This window comes from Pleurodeles waltl, chromosome 7 (genome assembly GCF_031143425.1).
Source record: "Pleurodeles waltl isolate 20211129_DDA chromosome 7, aPleWal1.hap1.20221129, whole genome shotgun sequence".
Classification (NCBI taxonomy): Eukaryota; Metazoa; Chordata; class Amphibia; order Caudata; family Salamandridae; genus Pleurodeles; species Pleurodeles waltl.
The window spans coordinates 737,118,807-737,135,689 of record NC_090446.1 but is presented as its reverse complement, the minus strand read 5'-3'; the positions used below and the strand labels follow the sequence as shown (position 1 = coordinate 737,135,689).

At 50.0% G+C, this 16,883-nt stretch overlaps 1 protein-coding gene across 1 annotated transcript in view; it reads right to left on the bottom strand.

Moving 5' to 3' along the window:
• The window catches only part of PPP2CA (protein phosphatase 2 catalytic subunit alpha), a 247,453-nt gene that overhangs the window by 56,796 nt on the left and 173,774 nt on the right, over nt 1-16,883 (bottom strand). The window lies entirely within an intron of this gene.

Below are 16,883 nucleotides of genomic sequence, written 5' to 3'. Positions count from 1 at the left end.
AAATCAAAGCAACAATATGACTTGTTTGCATGGTAACATTCTTTTGTACACATTGCTGTTTTTTTTTTATTTTTTTTTTAGGGCAAGTAGTGCTGCATCTCAGTTTAAAAAAAACAAACATTTAAATATTTCCATGTTTGAAAAAAAATGTAACAAAGGTAGTGGCATACTAAGTATTGCACGAAGTCAATTTCCCGCTGTGAACACAGTATTCAAGAGTACACACATCTGCAATGTAGCAATCTTTCTTCAGGACTCTGGCAGGACAGCTATCAGCAGAAATGAACTAAGGAGTCCCACGATAGGTGGAACGAGTCTCCAAGGGAGATACGTATTGGAAACGAACACAGAACCGCTGACAAGGGTCACCCCATATGTGGAAAAGACCTTGCACCACTTCTGGGAGTAACTCCCACTCATGATCCGCAAGAGGTCGGCGGCCGAGTATATCTGCACTGGGGGTTCTAAGATCCCATTTGGTGTTTCATCACCACAAATACTTCTTGGTAGACCAGCCATTTCTAGAGGTGCAGAGCCTCCTGGCATTAGAACTGTGGCCCCACCCCACACTGGTTGTTGAAATAACACTTGGCCGTGGTGTCGTCCGAGCACCTGCATGGTCTTTTCCTTGAGGGAGGGCAAGGCGGCTTTCAATGCCAAGTGGATCCCGTGCAGCTCCAGGAGGTAGACGTGGAGCCTGGCAGCCTCCGTCAGAGACATCAGTTATGTTATGTTGATTTTTTTAATGGCACAACTTATCACCCATGAGGGTATCCAGGTGCTGGAGAAGGAACATAGGACTGGCTGAGGTCCTAGTTGACAAGCCAGGTCTTCAATTTCTTGAAGTTAAGTGAAGGGCCTGTCCTGATGTGTTGAGGAAGTTCTTTCCAGTTCTTGGCAGCGATAAGCCCTCCTGACTTGCTTCAGCAGATGCGGGGGACTTGTGCAAAGGCAAGAGAGGTAGAGTGTTGCTGTCTGGATGGTTGTTAGAGTTGAAGTCGTTCGTTGATATAGGGTGATCCTCTGATCTTCACCTCTCCCAGATGGCCGCCTCAACCCATTAGAACACCGTCAGCTCTAGGTGGGGCTTGGGGTTGGTCTGCCAATGACCAATCACAGTACAGCAACTATAACCGCTGGTCTTTTGCAGTCTCCTCCAAGACCTGGACATGGTCTGAGATATCCCCTTGAAGTTGAGCCTGCTGAGCATGCATGTCACCTGGTGTGCCTAACCAACAGAATGCAGGAGGCCATCAGCACCAGCAGCCTCAGAGTCGACCTCATTGAAATTCAGGCCAGAGACTGAAAGAATGGGATCACAGCCTGAATCTTTCCAGGAGGAGACACGAAACTGGAAAGTATCCAGAATGGCTCAGATTAAAAGGGAAAGCCCGAGGAACAGTCAGGTATGCCTTTGGCATGTTGACAGTGACCCCCCCCCCCCAGAATGTTATAAGGTTCTGTACAGTATGGGGGTGGGTTACAAGTGCCTGGGGCAAGACTGCTTTCAGCAGTCAGTAGTTGAGGTAGGGCAAAGACTGATCCATGACATCCAAAGGTATGCTGTGAACACCTGAGAGGCACTACTGAGGTTAGGGGAGCATAGCAAACTGAAAATACTCCTGACCCACTAGAAACTGAAGGTAGCACTGGTGGGACCCCAGAACAGCGATGTGGAAATACAAGTCTTTCAGGTCCCGTGTCTCCAAGGTAGAGAGGAGAAACATCTGGGCTAGGATGCGCATCTTGAAGGTGTCCTTCCAGAGTAAGGCATTCAGAGGGCACAGTTCTAATAAAGTAAAAGTCCATATTTTCTGGCACTATAAAGTAGCAGGAATAACAACAGCAACCCAATCCCGATGCAGGCACTCTTAATAGTCCTTTTCACCCAAAGTGCTTGCAATTCCTGCTGTCTGATGGACAGATGATCCTCTGGCAGTCATTCCACTGATGGTTGAATGTGCAGTGGAGAAGCCAGACGGGAAAGGACATACCCCTCCCTTCTGTACAATTTGAAGGGCACAATCGTCCGATGTTATGGACTGGCAGTCCACTAAAAATTGCTGGATCCTGCTTCCAACCAGGTGGCTGTGATCCACTAAAAACATGCAAATGGGGTTTGGCGGGTTGGGAGTGTGTAGGAAGTTGGCTCTGTATGTGCTATTTCAAAGTAAGGAATAGCATGCACAGAGTCCAAGGGTTCCCCTTAGAGGTAAAATAGTGGTAAAAATAGATAATACTAATGCTCTATTTTGTGGTAGTGTGGTCGAGCAGTAGGCTTATCCAAGGAGTAGTGTTAAGCATTTGTTGTACATACACATAGACAATAAATGAGGTACACACACTCAGAGACAAATCCAGCCAATAGGTTTTTATATAGAAAAATATCTTTTCTTAGTTTATTTTAAGAACCACAGGTTCAAATTCTACATGTAATATCTCATTCGAAAGGTATTGCAGGTAAGTACTTTAGGAACTTCAAATCATCAAAATTGCATGTATACTTTTCAAGTTATTGACAAATAGCTGTTTTAAAAGTGGACACTTAGTGCAATTTTCACAGTTCCTGGGGGAGGTAAGTTTTTGTTAGTTTTACCAGGTAAGTAGGACACTTACAGGGTTCAGTTCTTGGTCCAAGGTAGCCCACCGTTGGGGGTTCAGAGCAACCCCAAAGTCACCACACCAGCAGCTCAGGGCCGGTCAGGTGCAGAGTTCCAAGTGGTGCCCAAAACACATAGGCTAGAATGGAGAGAAGGGGGTGCCCCGGTTCCGGTCTGCTTGCAGGTAAGTACCCGCGTCTTCGGAGGGCAGACCAGGGGGGTTTTGTAGGGCACCGGGGGGGACACAAGTCCACACAGAAATTTCACCCTCAGCAGCGCGGGGGCGGCCGGGTGCAGTGTAGAAACAAGCGTCGGGTTTGTAATGGAAGTCAATGAGAGATCTCGGGATCTCTTCAGCGCTGCAGGCAGGCAAGGGGGGGGTTCCTCGGGGAAACCTCCACTTGGGCAAGGGAGAGGGACTCCTGGGGGTCACTTCTCCAGTGAAAGTCCGGTCCTTCAGGTCCTGGGGGCTGCGGGTGCAGGGTCTCTCCCAGGCGTCGGGACTTTAGGTTCAAAGAGTCGCGGTCAGGGGAAGCCTCGGGATTCCCTCTGCAGGCGGCGCTGTGGGGGCTCAGGGGGGACAGGTTTTGGTACTCACAGTATCAGAGTAGTCCTGGGGTCCCTCCTGAGGTGTCGGGTCTCCACCAGCCGAGTCGGGGTCGCCGGGTGCAGTGTTGCAAGTCTCACGCTTCTTGCGGGGAGCTTGCAGGGTTCTTTAAAGCTGCTGGAAACAAAGTTGCAGCTTTTCTTGGAGCAGGTCCGCTGTCCTCGGGAGTTTCTTGTCTTTTCGAAGCAGGGGCAGTCCTCAGAGGATGTCGAGGTCGCTGGTCCCTTTGGAAGGCGTCGCTGGAGCAGGATCTTTGGAAGGCAGGAGACAGGCCGGTGAGTTTCTGGAGCCAAGGCAGTTGTCGTCTTCTGGTCTTCCTCTGCAGGGGTTTTCAGCTAGGCAGTCCTTCTTCTTGTAGTTGCAGGAATCTAATTTTCTAGGGTTCAGGGTAGCCCTTAAATACTAAATTTAAGGGCGTGTTTAGGTCTGGGGGGTTAGTAGCCAATGGCTACTAGCCCTGAGGGTGGGTACACCCTCTTTGTGCCTCCTCCCAAGGGGAGGGGGTCACAATCCTAACCCTATTGGGGGAATCCTCCATCTGCAAGATGGAGGATTTCTAAAAGTTAGAGTCACCTCAGCTCAGGACACCTTAGGGGCTGTCCTGACTGGCCAGTGACTCCTCCTTGTTATTCTCATTATTTTCTCCGGCCTTGCCGCCAAAAGTGGGGCCTGGCCGGAGGGGGCGGGCAACTCCACTAGCTGGAGTGTCCTGCTGGGTTGGCACAAAGGAGGTGAGCCTTTGAGGCTCACCGCCAGGTGTGACAATTCCTGCCTGGGAGAGGTGTTAGCATCTCCACCCAGTGCAGGCTTTGTTACTGGCCTCAGAGTGACAAAGGCACTCTCCCCATGGGGCCAGCAACATGTCTCGGTTTGTGGCAGGCTGCTAGAACTAGTCAGCCTACACAGATAGTCGGTTAAGTTTCAGGGGGCACCTCTAAGGTGCCCTCTGTGGTGTATTTTACAATAAAATGTACACTGGCATCAGTGTGCATTTATTGTGCTGAGAAGTTTGATACCAAACTTCCCAGTTTTCAGTGTAGCCATTATGGTGCTGTGGAGTTCGTGTTTGACAGACTCCCAGACCATATACTCTTATGGCTACCCTGCACTTACAATGTCTAAGGTTTTGTTTAGACACTGTAGGGGTACCATGCTCATGCACTGGTACCCTCACCTATGGTATAGTGCACCCTGCCTTAGGGCTGTAAGGCCTGCTAGAGGGGTGTCTTACCTATACTGCATAGGCAGTGAGAGGCTGGCATGGCACCCTGAGGGGAGTGCCATGTCGACTTACTCGTTTTGTCCTCACTAGCACACACAAGCTGGCAAGCAGTGTGTCTGTACTGAGTGAGAGGTCTCCAGGGTGGCATAAGACATGCTGCATCCCTTAGAGACCTTCCTTGGCATCAGGGCCCTTGGTACTAGAAGTACCAGTTACAAGGGACTTATCTGGATGCCAGGGTCTGCCAATTGTGGATACAAAAGTACAGGTTAGGGAAAGAACACTGGTGCTGGGGCCTGGTTAGCAGGCCTCAGCACACTTTCAATTGTAAACATAGCATCAGCAAAGGCAAAAAGTCAGGGGGCAACCATGCCAAGGAGGCATTTCCTTACAGAGTGTGTCAGTAGGAGGGCAGGTGAGCTAGCAGAAGACTGACTAGCACTCTGTCCCTGAGATTGGTGGGTCCCACAGCTGAGTCTATGAAAAGGTTGGGAACCCTGCAGAGACCTAACTGGTTGTCCGTATGGGATACCCCCCTGCCCGAGCCACAAAAATAACAAAAAGGCTGGTGTGTTTGGTGGGGGCAGGCAATACCAAGGAGCATGCCGTGTCCCAGCTTTCTTTGAAGCTCTCCAGAGTCCACACCAAAGAGCATGTCCATAATGGACGACCTTAAACCTGCAGATTTCAACATGGAATGGTAATTGATGGTGACACTAGTGGCAATGGCTCTCCAATGGAATCAGTAGTATCCAGGCTGCAAAGGACTAAACTTAGCAGCATCACACGTTCTGCACAGCTTGGGTTAGCACAGAGCAAAGACGTTAGGACAACTGAGAGGATCACAGAGACTGTGAATAGCAGCATAAAAAAACCCAACAGGGACAAGCAAACTTGTGGAAGAAAATACTCTATTCCAAAAGGTATCTACTCTAACTCCCTATACAGGAGAGGGTTTATCCTGCTAGTGGAAGCTTGCCCAACCAAGCAAAGGGTGCTAGATTAGAAAAATGGTGTCACCGGGGTAGAGCGATGACAGAACACAAACTGGTGATTGACAGGGGACCAGCGCAAGGTTTGGCCCAGGCCTAAATGCCTAAAAGGGTGTCAGCCCTTATTAAAGAACAGGGGCTCAGTATTGCTCTTCCCAGATGAGTGAACTTCAGTCAGAATGTTAGTTTTGATCTCCATGGTGGGGAAAAGGTAGAGAACCTCTGCAGACCTTCGTATAACAATTCTGAAGGAGGCACTTTCCTCACGGACAGGTCCTGGAGGTGGGACTAGGCCACTATGTATCGGGAGAGATATTGAGGTCATCTTGTAGGTCCTCATACCAATTTTCCTCATGGTAGGGTTGCACACACTAGTCTCCCAGATCATACTGGTCAGAGTCTGTTCCAAATAGGGAATGGAGAGTATGAGGCCTGTAATGCGGAACCAAGGTGCTGAGAGGTTCATATGGAGCGGGAAAGGGCTGCAGCTCGATGGATACAGAGTGCGTCCTCCGTCAAGGTCTTGGCAGCAGCAACTGAGCCAGAGAGCACAATGGGTAGCATCTCGCCCTCTGGTGTCCGAGTCGGCATCAATGTGTAGGAACTGGCTTGGAAGGTGAAGCCAGAGTCAGCAGCAGTGCTAGTAGGGGTCTGGTGACAAGCTGATAAGGTTCAACTGGCAGCAAAGGCAAACCCGCTCACGGTATTACAGATTAAGAACTTCTTCGTTCTTTTGGGCCCGCAAACAAGTCAGAGGGACTTAGAAGTTAACCAGAGTCTGAGCATGGTATCAGAGATGGCCTCCAAAACTCACATTGTTTCAGGACAAATTGAGGTATTGGGTCTAATGTTAACTGACTACGGGAGTGCGATCGAGAGGCATGACAACACACTTGTGCCTTTATCAGGTGTACAAGAATGGCAGCAAGAGGAGTAATCCTGCTTGGATTTCTGAAGATTATTTTCTTTGTCTCACCCAAGGACTTTGAGTGAGACAACGCATGACAGTGACCCAGACTTCTAGAACTGGACCAAGACCTACTGTTGTGCCGATCCGTGGTTTTTCGATGTTTGGTGCAGCACAGCTTCACCTCACGGTCCCAGGCTCCCCTCAGATTTATCGGCATGCAGTCTCTGCAGGCCTTAGATTTGTGAGTCAACCCCAGGGACACCACAGGTAAAACATGATGAGAAACAGTCACAGACATTTGCTTGCAACATTTCCTGCAAGGTTTAAACCCTCATCCCGGGAATTGACATTTGCTTTCACACTGAATTTTATTAGAGGTTCTGAGGAGCTTGAAGAGACAAGAGGTAGCTCTAGATGTGCATCAGGTGGCACAAAGAAAGGTACTGATGCGAATGAGTGGGAGCAGTGCCTATGTTGACTGTGCACCATTTTTTGAGTGAAAAGGCAGCAGTGCGGAGCCACATGGTGCCACATACCAGCACGCAGAGGTACTTTTTGAACGCAGAGATACACATGCTATTCTATCCAAAATGTAGGTCTTCAAAGAAAATAATCATAAGCTACAGAAGGAAATGTTACGTGAAATCCTAGTTCTGCATCATAGGTATTCTCACTGAAGTTCTAAGTAAACCCCCCTTCCATCCCGTTTGTCAATGTAATACATTCATATAAATATGTTGCATTTGGAACAATTATTCTCCTGTTCAGAAGAACACAGACCTTGAGGCAAACTGCCATTACATGGCATATTGGGTAATGGAAGTTGTTGGTGTCCTTAAAGATAATGTATGCTGTACCCAGCTAATGAAGTTGTAACCTGACCAGCACCTTTTCTCTTCTTTGTTCTCTGCAGCTTGAAGAGGATTTTAGGATGTCATTATATGGCACATGTCTACATCAAATAATGCAATGTATTTTTTAATTATAGATTAAATACTGTAGTTTTCTTTGAAGTTAAATTTAGCCTCTCAGACTAGAGATTTCTGGAGGTGTCACCAGACTTTCACACTGAGGTGGCTATCTCCAACCTCAGAAGAATATTTATAAAATAGGTATTGAGGTCCATGCACGCAGGGAAGATTAGTCTAAGTTTATCATTATTAGTGAATTGTACAATGCAGAAGTTCTCATCTTTCTCTAAGTGCATAACCACCCCAGATCAAATGCTGCCTTCTGTATAGTCTTGAAAATCACGGTCTAATGGGGAAGAAACAGAGCCCCTCTTCATGGGGAAAAATGTATCTGGAGTTGTGCAAGCCTAAGCATCCTCCTCACCCGGCTGCTCATACGGGTCCACAGTGATGAAACACCAATCACTTTTGTCTGCCAGATTTGGCTTAAATAGGTGTGGTGTGTCCCTCCTCATTTGTAGGTGATTAAGTAATAGTTACACTTGGAACCTCTTCAGCAGCTGTTGACTTGTCAAGGGGGACAGGTGGTTTGCAGAGGGAACCATAAAAAGTAAGTTCTGTTTGCTGCAAAGGTGCCTTTTTGTTGATAGTCTGTTGCCGTGCAGTGGCTGTTGCCACTGAAACTTCCACTGTAGTTCTTAAAAAGTCTTGGTGCTCGTTGAGAAATGGCTGTTTACTTGGCCCCTTTTAACGTTCCTTCTTTTACTAACAATGTCTGGTCCAAGTACATACCTTTCCCTGTTAACCAGTGTAAGGAAATGCCTCCTTGGAATGGTTACCCCCTGACTTTTTGCCTTTGCTGATGCTAAGTTTTGATTTGAAAGTGTGCTGAGGCCTGCCAACCAGGCCCCAGCACCAGTGTTCTTTCCCTAACCTGTACTTTTGTTTCCACAATTGGCACACCCTGGCATCCAGGTAAGTCCCTTGTAACTGGTACCCCTGGTACCAAGGGCCCTGATGCCAGGGAAGGTCTCTAAGGGCTGCAGCATATCTTATGCCACCCTGGGGACCCCTCACTCAGCACAGACACACTGCTTGCCAGCTTGTGTGTGCTAGTGAGGACAAAACGAGTAAGTCGACATGGCACTCCCCTCAGGGTGCCATGCCAACCTCACACTGCCTATGCAGTATAGATAAGTCACCCCTCTAGCAGGCCTTACAGCCCTAAGGCAGGGTACACTATACCAGAGGTGAGGCACAAGTGCATGAGCACTGTGCCCCTACAGTGTAAGCAAAACCTTAGACATTGTAAGTGCAGGGTAGCCATAAGAGTATATGGTCTGGGAGTCTGTCAAACGCGAACTCCACAGCACCATAATGGCTACCCTGAAAACTGGGAAGGTTGGTATCAAACTTCTCAGCACAATAAATGCACACTGATGCCAGTGTACATTTTATTGTAACATACACCCCAGAGGGCACCTTAGAGGTGCCCCCTGAAACCTTAACCAACTACCCGTGTAGGCTGACTGGTTTTAGCAGCCTGCCACACTCGAGACATGTTGCTGGCCACATGGGGAGAGTGCCTTTGTCACTCTGTGGCTAGTAACAAAGCCTGTACTGGGTGGAGATGCTTATCACCTCCCCCTGCAGTAACTGTAACACCTGGCAGTTAGCCTCAAAGGCTCACCCCCTTTGTTACAGCACCCCAGGGCACTCCAGCTAGTAGAGTTGCCCGCCTTCTCCGGCCACGGCCCCACTTTTGGCGGCAAGGCTGGAGGAGATAATGAGAAAAACAAGGAGGAGTCACTGGCCACTCAGGACAGCCCCTAAAGGTGTCCTGAGCTGAGGTGACTGACTTTTAGAAATCCTCCATCTTGCAGATGGAGGATTCCCCCAATAGGGATAGGAATGTGCCCCCCTCCCCTTGGGAGGAGGCACAAAGAGGGTGTACCCACCCTCAGGGCTAGTAGCCATTGGCTACTAACCCCCCAGACCTAAACACGCCCTTAAATTTAGTATTTAAGGGCTCCCCAGAACCTAGGAACTCGGATTCCTGCAACCTAAGAAGAAGAGGACTGCTAAGCTGAAAAACCCTGCAGAGAAGACGGAGACACCAACTGCTTTGGCCCCAGCTCTACCGGCCTGTCTCCCCACTTCTAAAGACACTACTCCAGCGACGCTTTCCCCAGGGACCAGCGACCGCTGAATCCTCAGAGGACTGCCCTGCTCAAGAAGGACCAAGAACTCCCGAGGACAGCGGCCCTGTTCACCAAAGACTGCAACTTTGAAACAAAGCAGCAACTTTGAAACAACTTGCGTTTCCCGCCGGAAGCGGGAGACTTGACACTCTGCACCCGACGCCCCCGGCTCCACTTGTGGAGAACAAACACTTCAGGGAGGACTCCCCAGCGACTGCGAGACCGTGAGTAACCAGAGCTGCCCCCACTGATCCCCCAACAGCGACACCTGCAGAGGGAATCCCGAGGCTCCCCCTGACCGCGACTGCCTGCTCCTCAGATCCCGACGCCTGGTAAAGACTCTGCACCCGCAGCCCCCAGGACCTGAAGGATCCGAACTCCAGTGCAGGAGTGACCCCAGGAGGCCCTCTCCCTTGCCCAGGTGGTGGCTACCCCGAGGAGCCCCCCCTTGCCTGCCTGCATCACTGAAGAGACCCCTTGGCCTCCCATTGATTTCTAGTAGAAACCCGACACTTGTTTGCACACAGCACCCGGCAGCCCCTGCGCCGCTGAAGGTGTACTTTCTGTGTGGACTTGTGCCCCCCATTCCCCCCGGTGCCCTACAAAACACCCCTGGTCTGCCCTCCGAAGACGCGGGTACTTACCTGCTGGCAGACTGGAACCGGGGCACCCCCTTCTCCATTGAAGCCTATGCATTTTGGGCACCACTTTGACCTCTGCACGTGACTGGCCCTGAGCTGCTGGTGTGGTAACTTTGGGGTTGCTCTGAACCCCCAACGGTGGGCTACCTTAGACCCAAACTTGAACCCCGTAGGTGGTTTACTTACCTGCAAAAACTAACAAACTCTTACTCCCCCCAGGAACTGTTGAAAATTGCACGGTCTAGTTTTAAAATAGCTATATGTGATTTATGTGAAAAGTGTATATGCTATTTTGTTAATTCAAAGTTCCTAAAGTACCTACCTGCAATACCTTTCATTTGAAGTATTACATGTAAACCTTGAACCTGTGGTTCTTAAAATAAACTAAGAAAATATATTTTTCTATACAAAAACCTATTGGCCTGGAATTGTCTTTGAGTGTGTGTTCCTCATTTATTGCTTGTGTATGTACAACAAATGCTTAACACTACTCCTTTGATAAGCCTACTGCTCGACCACACTACCACAAAATAGAGCATTAGTATTATCTCTTTTTGCCACTAGCTTACCTCTAAGGGGAACCATTAGACTCTGTGCATACTATTCCTTACTTTGAAATAGTGCATACAGAGCCAACTTCCTACAACCTGAAAAACACTTTCATAGTCCACACCAGTGTCTGTAATGGACTGCAACTTCGAATACAGTATCTGTTGGGAAGTACTTACTTTTTGGCATGTTACCCCCACTTTTTGCCTACTGTCAGTGTGCTTAGACTGTTTTTACTGGCATCCTGCAACCCAAGACCCTAGTGATTCTGCTCTCTCCCTCCAAATGTGGTTATATTGTACCTTTGTGCACTCTACAATTGGCACAATGCTGTCCCCTATTAAGTCCCTAGTATATGGTACTCTGGTACACAGGCCATAGGGACGCCAGAGGTCTTCCCTGGGCTGAAGCATGTACTGTGCCACCCATGGGAGCCCATGCAAAATAGTTCTACTGGCCTGCCATTGCAGCCTGGGTGAAAAGGTGTGTAAGGAAATGCCTCCTTGGCATGGTTACCCCCTGACTTTTTGCCTTTGCTGATGCTATGTTTTGAATTGAAAGTGTGCTGAGGCCTGCTAACCAGGCCCCAGCACCAGTGTTCTTTCCCTAACCTGTACTTTTGATTCCACAATTGGCACACCCTGGCATCCAGGTAAGTCCCTTGTAACTGGTACCCCTGGTACCAAGGGCCCTGACGCCAGGGAAGGTCTCTAAGGGCTGCAGCATATCTTATGCCACCCTGGGGACCCCTCACTCAGCACAGACACACTGCTTGCCAGCTTGTGTGTGCTGGTGAGAACAAAACGAGTAAGTCGACATGGCACTCCCCTCAGGGTGCCATGCCAACCTCACACTGCATATGCAGTATAGATAAGTCACCCCTCTAGTAGGCCTTACAGCCCTAAGGCAGGGTGCACTATACCATAGGTGAGGGCACCAGTGCATGAGCACTGTGCCCCTACAGTGTCTAAACCAAACCTTAGACATTGTAAGTGCAGGGTAGCAATAAGAGTATATGGTCTGGGAGTCTGTCAAACACGGACTCCACAGCACCATAATGGCTACACTGAAAACTGGGAAGTTTGGTATCAAACTTCTCAGCACAATAAATGCACACTGATGCCAGTGTACATTTTATTGTAAAATACACCCCAGAGGGCACCTTAGAGGTGCCCCCTGAAACCTAATCCAACTACCCGTGTAGGCTGACTGGTTCTAGCAGCCTGCCACACTCGAGACATGTTGCTGGCCACATGGGGAGAGTGCCTTTGTCACTCTGTGGCCTGTAACAAAGCCTGCACTGGGTGGAGATGCTATCACCTCCCCCAGGCAGGAGCTGTAACACCTGGCGGTGAGCCTCAAAGGCTTACCCCCTTTGTTCCAGCACCGCAGGGCACTCCAGCTAGTGGAGTTGCCCGCCCCCTCCGGCCACGGCCCCACTTTTGGCGGCAAGGCCGGAGGAGATAATGAGAACAACAAGGAGGAGTCACTGGCCAGTCAGGACAGCCCCTAAGGTGTCTTGAGCTGAAGTAACTAACTTTTAGAAATCCTCCATCTTGCAGATGGAGGATTCCCCCAATAGGGATAGGAATGTGACCCCCTCCCCTTGGGAGGAGGCACAAAGAGGGTGTACCCACCCTCAGGGCTAGTAGCCATTGGCTACTAACCCCCCAGACCTAAACACGCCCTTAAATTTAGTATTTAAGGGCTCCCATGAACCTAAGAATTTAGATTCCTGCAACTTACCGAAGAAGAAGACTGCTGAGCTGAAAACCCCTGCAGAAGAAGAAAGAAGACACCAACTGCTTTGGCCCCAGTCCTACCGGCCTGTCTCCTGCCTTCTAAAGAAACCTGCTCCAGCGACGCTTTCTCAAGGACCAGCGACCTCTGAATCCTCAGAGGACTGCCCTGCTTCAAGAGGAACAAGAAACTCCTGAGGACAGCGGACCTGCTCCAAAAAGACTGCAACTTTGTTACAGAGGAGCAGATTTAAAGACCCCTGCAATCCCCGCAAGAAGCGCAAGACTTGCAACACTGCACCCGGCGACCCCGACTCGACTGGTGGAGAAACAACACCTCAGGGAGGACCCTCCGGCGACTCCGAGACTGTGAGTAACCAAAGTTGTCCCCCCTGAGCCCCCACAGCGACGCCTGCAGAGGGAATCCCGAGGCTCCCCCTGACCGCGACTGCCTGACTCTAAAATCCCGACGGCTGGAAAAGACCCTGCACCCGCAGCCCCCAGCACCTGAAGGATCGGAACTTCAGTGCAGGAGTGACCCCCAGGAGGCCCTCTCCCGTGCCCAGGTGGTGGCTACCCAGAGGAGCCCCCCCTTTGCCTGCCTGCACCGCTGAAGAGACCCCTTGGTCTCCCATTGATTTACACTGCGAACCAGACGCTTGTTTGCACACTGCACCCGGCCGCCCCCGCACTGCTGAGGGTGTACTTTCTGTGTGGACTTGTGTCCCCCCCCGGTGCCCTACAAAACCCCCCTGGTGCCCTACAAAACCCCCCTGGTCTGCCCTCCGAAGACGCGGGTACTTAACTGCTAGCAGACCGGAACCGGGGCACCCCCTTCTCTCCATTGAAGCCTATGCGTTTTGGGCACCACTTTGAACTCTGCACCTGACCGGCCCTGAGCTGCTGGTGTGGTGACTTTGGGGTTGCTCTGAACCCCCAACGGTGGGCTACCTTGGACCCCAATCTTAACCCCGTAGGTGGTTTACTTACCTGCAAAAACTAACATTACTTTACCTCCCCCAGGAACTGTGAAAATTGCACTGTGTCCACTTTTAAAACAGCTTATTGTGTTTTATGTAAAAAGTATATATGCTACTGTGATTATTCAAAGTTCGTAAAGTACTTATCTGCAATACCTTTCAAATGAGATATTACATGTAGAATTTGAACCTGTGGTTCTTAAAATAAACTAGAAAATATATTTTTCTATAACAAAACCTATTGGCCTGGATTTGTCTCTGAGTGTGTGTTCCTCATTTATTGCCTGTGTGTATGTACAACAAATGCTTAACACTACTCCTTTGATAAGCCTACTGCTCGACCACACTACCACAAAATAGAGCATTAGTATTATCTCTTTTTGCCACTATCTTACCTCTAAGGGGAACCCTTGGACTCTGTGCATACTATTCCTTACTTTGAAATAGTGCATACAGAGCCAACTTCCTACAAGGTGCATGCACCCTTTCACCACAGGTCACTGCACCAGATCACAAAGTCAACCCTAGAGAAGGCCCTTCTAGCCCAAAGGGCAGGGTGAAGGTCCCGGTGTGTGAGGGCACCCCTGCATGAGCAGAGGTGCCCCTAAGAACTGCAGTTTTAATGCACGGGACTTCGTTAGTGAGGAGAAGCCATTTTACTTGTGTACTGGCCACAGGTCACACTACCGGTGGTCTAGCTACAGAACAGTAACTCAGAACCTGGGCATGTTTGGTGTCAAACATGTCTGAATCATACCCCAATACTGTTGCCAGTATTGGTTGCATGATTCCATGCATTATGGGGACTACCCAGTATGGCTCCTACAATCTTCCAGGGTTTGCGGGCAGCCCACACTGCTGCAGCCCCTCAGAAAGGTTTCTGTCCTCCTGCTGCTTGGCCAGCTCAGGCACAGGAGGGAAGAACAAAAGATTTCCTGTGGGAGAGAGGAGGCATCATCCTTTCCCTTTTTAAATAGGCTTTACAAGGCTTGGGAAGGGTAGACTCCCCAAGCCACCAGTTTGCTTTGAAGGGCACACTTGGTGCCCCCCTTGCATAAACAAGTTTGCACCAGCCCAGACACCCCTGGTCCCTGCTTCAATGCTCTGGCAGGAAACTGGACAAATTAAAATTGAGTGACCACTCCCCTGTCCATCACCACCACAGGGGTGGTGCCCAGAGCTCCTCCAGGTGGCGACTCGATTCTGCCATCGTGAAAATAAGATTGACAGAGGCCCCTGGAAGTATTTGAGTGGCCAGGTCAGGCAGGTGATGTAATTGACACCCTCTAATAGGTGGTTACCGTGCAAAGTGACCAAACCCCCTTTTAAGGCTATTTAGGAACTCCCTTGTGGGTGTGTCCCCAGATTCGGCGGGCAAGACGCCACCGGGTATCCTCTGCATCGTCTGCCACCGGAACCTACTGGACATTTCAGGAACTGACAAGACTGCAACTCCAGCGACGCCCTTGCCTTGCAACATTGTTTCCTCGGCTCCTTCCAGCAACTGCATTTCCACTGCTGTGCATCCTCTAGAGTCGGCAAGATTTCAGTTGCACCAAGTAGCAAGACTGAATCTCCTTTGGAAAGCGAGTCACTCCCCTGCATCTGCAGGAACCTACAGCAACGACCATCTGCGTGGATCTGCTCTCCTCTGGAACTGCGTGGATCCTGCAACACAGGTGGTGGTCTGGAGTATTCCCCTTGGTCCCCTCTGCCCATTTTGGAAGACAACGAGCCTTTGCCTCTCCTTGCAGGACATTACTCCTTGTGCAATGTGGCTGTTGCAGCAACCAAGGTTTGTTGTCTCCTTCTCCAAGGGATCTTCAGGCTCCGAGTAGCCCCAGCACTTCATCCTTGCAAGAACAGTCTCTCCTCTACTGCTCCAGCGACGTGGGACTCTTCTCCAGGGCTGCTGATTGGGCCTCGCTGCAACTTACTGTGCCTGCTGCCAGTGGGCTGCGACTGCTTCTGCTGGCTCTCCCGACTGCGGAGGGTCAGCCCGGACTGCCTCCAAGGGTTGAGTCCCCTGGATCTTGCTGGTACTCTTCAGCCTTGCAACTCTTCTTTTACACTCTCCTCCCCAAATCTTGCATTTGCCAAGGCTTGTTGGTGGTTTTCCTAACCACTGACCAGCTGCGACTGATGTGGGATGTAGGAAGTTGGCTCTGTATGTGCTATTTCAAAGTAAGGAATAGCCTGCACAGAGTCCAAGGGCTCCCCTTAGAGGTAAAATAGTGGTAAAAAGAGATAATACTAATGCTCTATTTTGTGGTAGTGTGGTCGAGCAGTAGGCTTATCCAAGGAGTAGTGTTAAGCATTTGTTGTACATACACATAGGCAATAAATGAGGTACACACACTCAGAGACAAATCCAGCCAATAGGTTTTGTTATAGAAAAATATATTTTCTTAGTTTATTTTAAGAACCACAGGTTCAAATTTTACATGTAATAGCTCATTTGAAAGGTATTGCAGGTAAGTACTCTAGGAACTTTGAATCATTACTTTAGCATGTATACTTTTTACATAAAACACAATAAGCTGTTTTAAAAGTGGACACAGTGCAATTTTCACAGTTCCTGGGGGAGGAAAGTTATTGTTAGTTTTCACAGGTAAGTAAGTCACTTACAGGTTTGAGTTTTTGGTCCAAGGTAGCCCACCGTTGGGGGTTCAGAGCAACCCCAAAGTTATCACACCAGCAGCTCAGGGCCGGTCAGGTGCAAAGGTCAAAGAGGTGCCCAAAACACATAGGCTATAATGGAGAGAAGGGGGTGCCCCGGTTCCAGTCTGCCAGCAGGTATGGGGGGGGGGGGGGGGACACAAAAGTAGCACAGAAAGTACACCCTCAGCAGCGCGGGGGCGGCCGGGTGCAGTGTGCAAACACGCGTCGGGTTTCCTTCAGGTTTCAATGGGAGACCAAGGGGTCTCTTCAGCGATGCAGGCAGGCAAGGGGGGGGGGGGGCTCTTCGGGGTAGCCACCACCTGGGCAAGGGAGAGGTCACTCCTGCACAGAAGTTCAGTTTCTTTAGGGGCTGGGGGCTGCGGGTGCAGGGTCTTTTCCAGCCGTCGGGAAATGGAGTTCGGACAGTCGCAGTCAGGGGGAGCCTGGGGATTCCCTCTGCAGGCGTCGCTGTGGGGGCTCAGGGGGGACAACTTTGGTTACTCACAGTCGTAGAGTCGCCGGAGGGTCCTCCCTGAGTTGGTTGTTCTCCACCAGTCGAGTCGGGGTCGCCGGGTGCAGTGTTGCAAGTCTCACGCTTCTTGCGGGGAGTTGCAGGGGTCTTTAAATCTGCTCCTTGTAACAAAGTTGCAGTTCTTTTGGAGCAGTGCCGTTGTCCTCGGGAGTTTCTTGTCTTTTTCGAAGCAGGGCAGTCCTCAGAGGATTCAGAGGTCACTGGTCCCTTGGAAAGCGTCGCTGGAGCAGGGTTCTTTGGAAGGCAGGAGACAGGCCGGTAAGTCTGGGGCCAAGGCAGTTGGTGTCTTCTGGTCTTCCTCTGCAGGGGTCTTTCAGCTCAGCAGTCCTTCTTGTAGT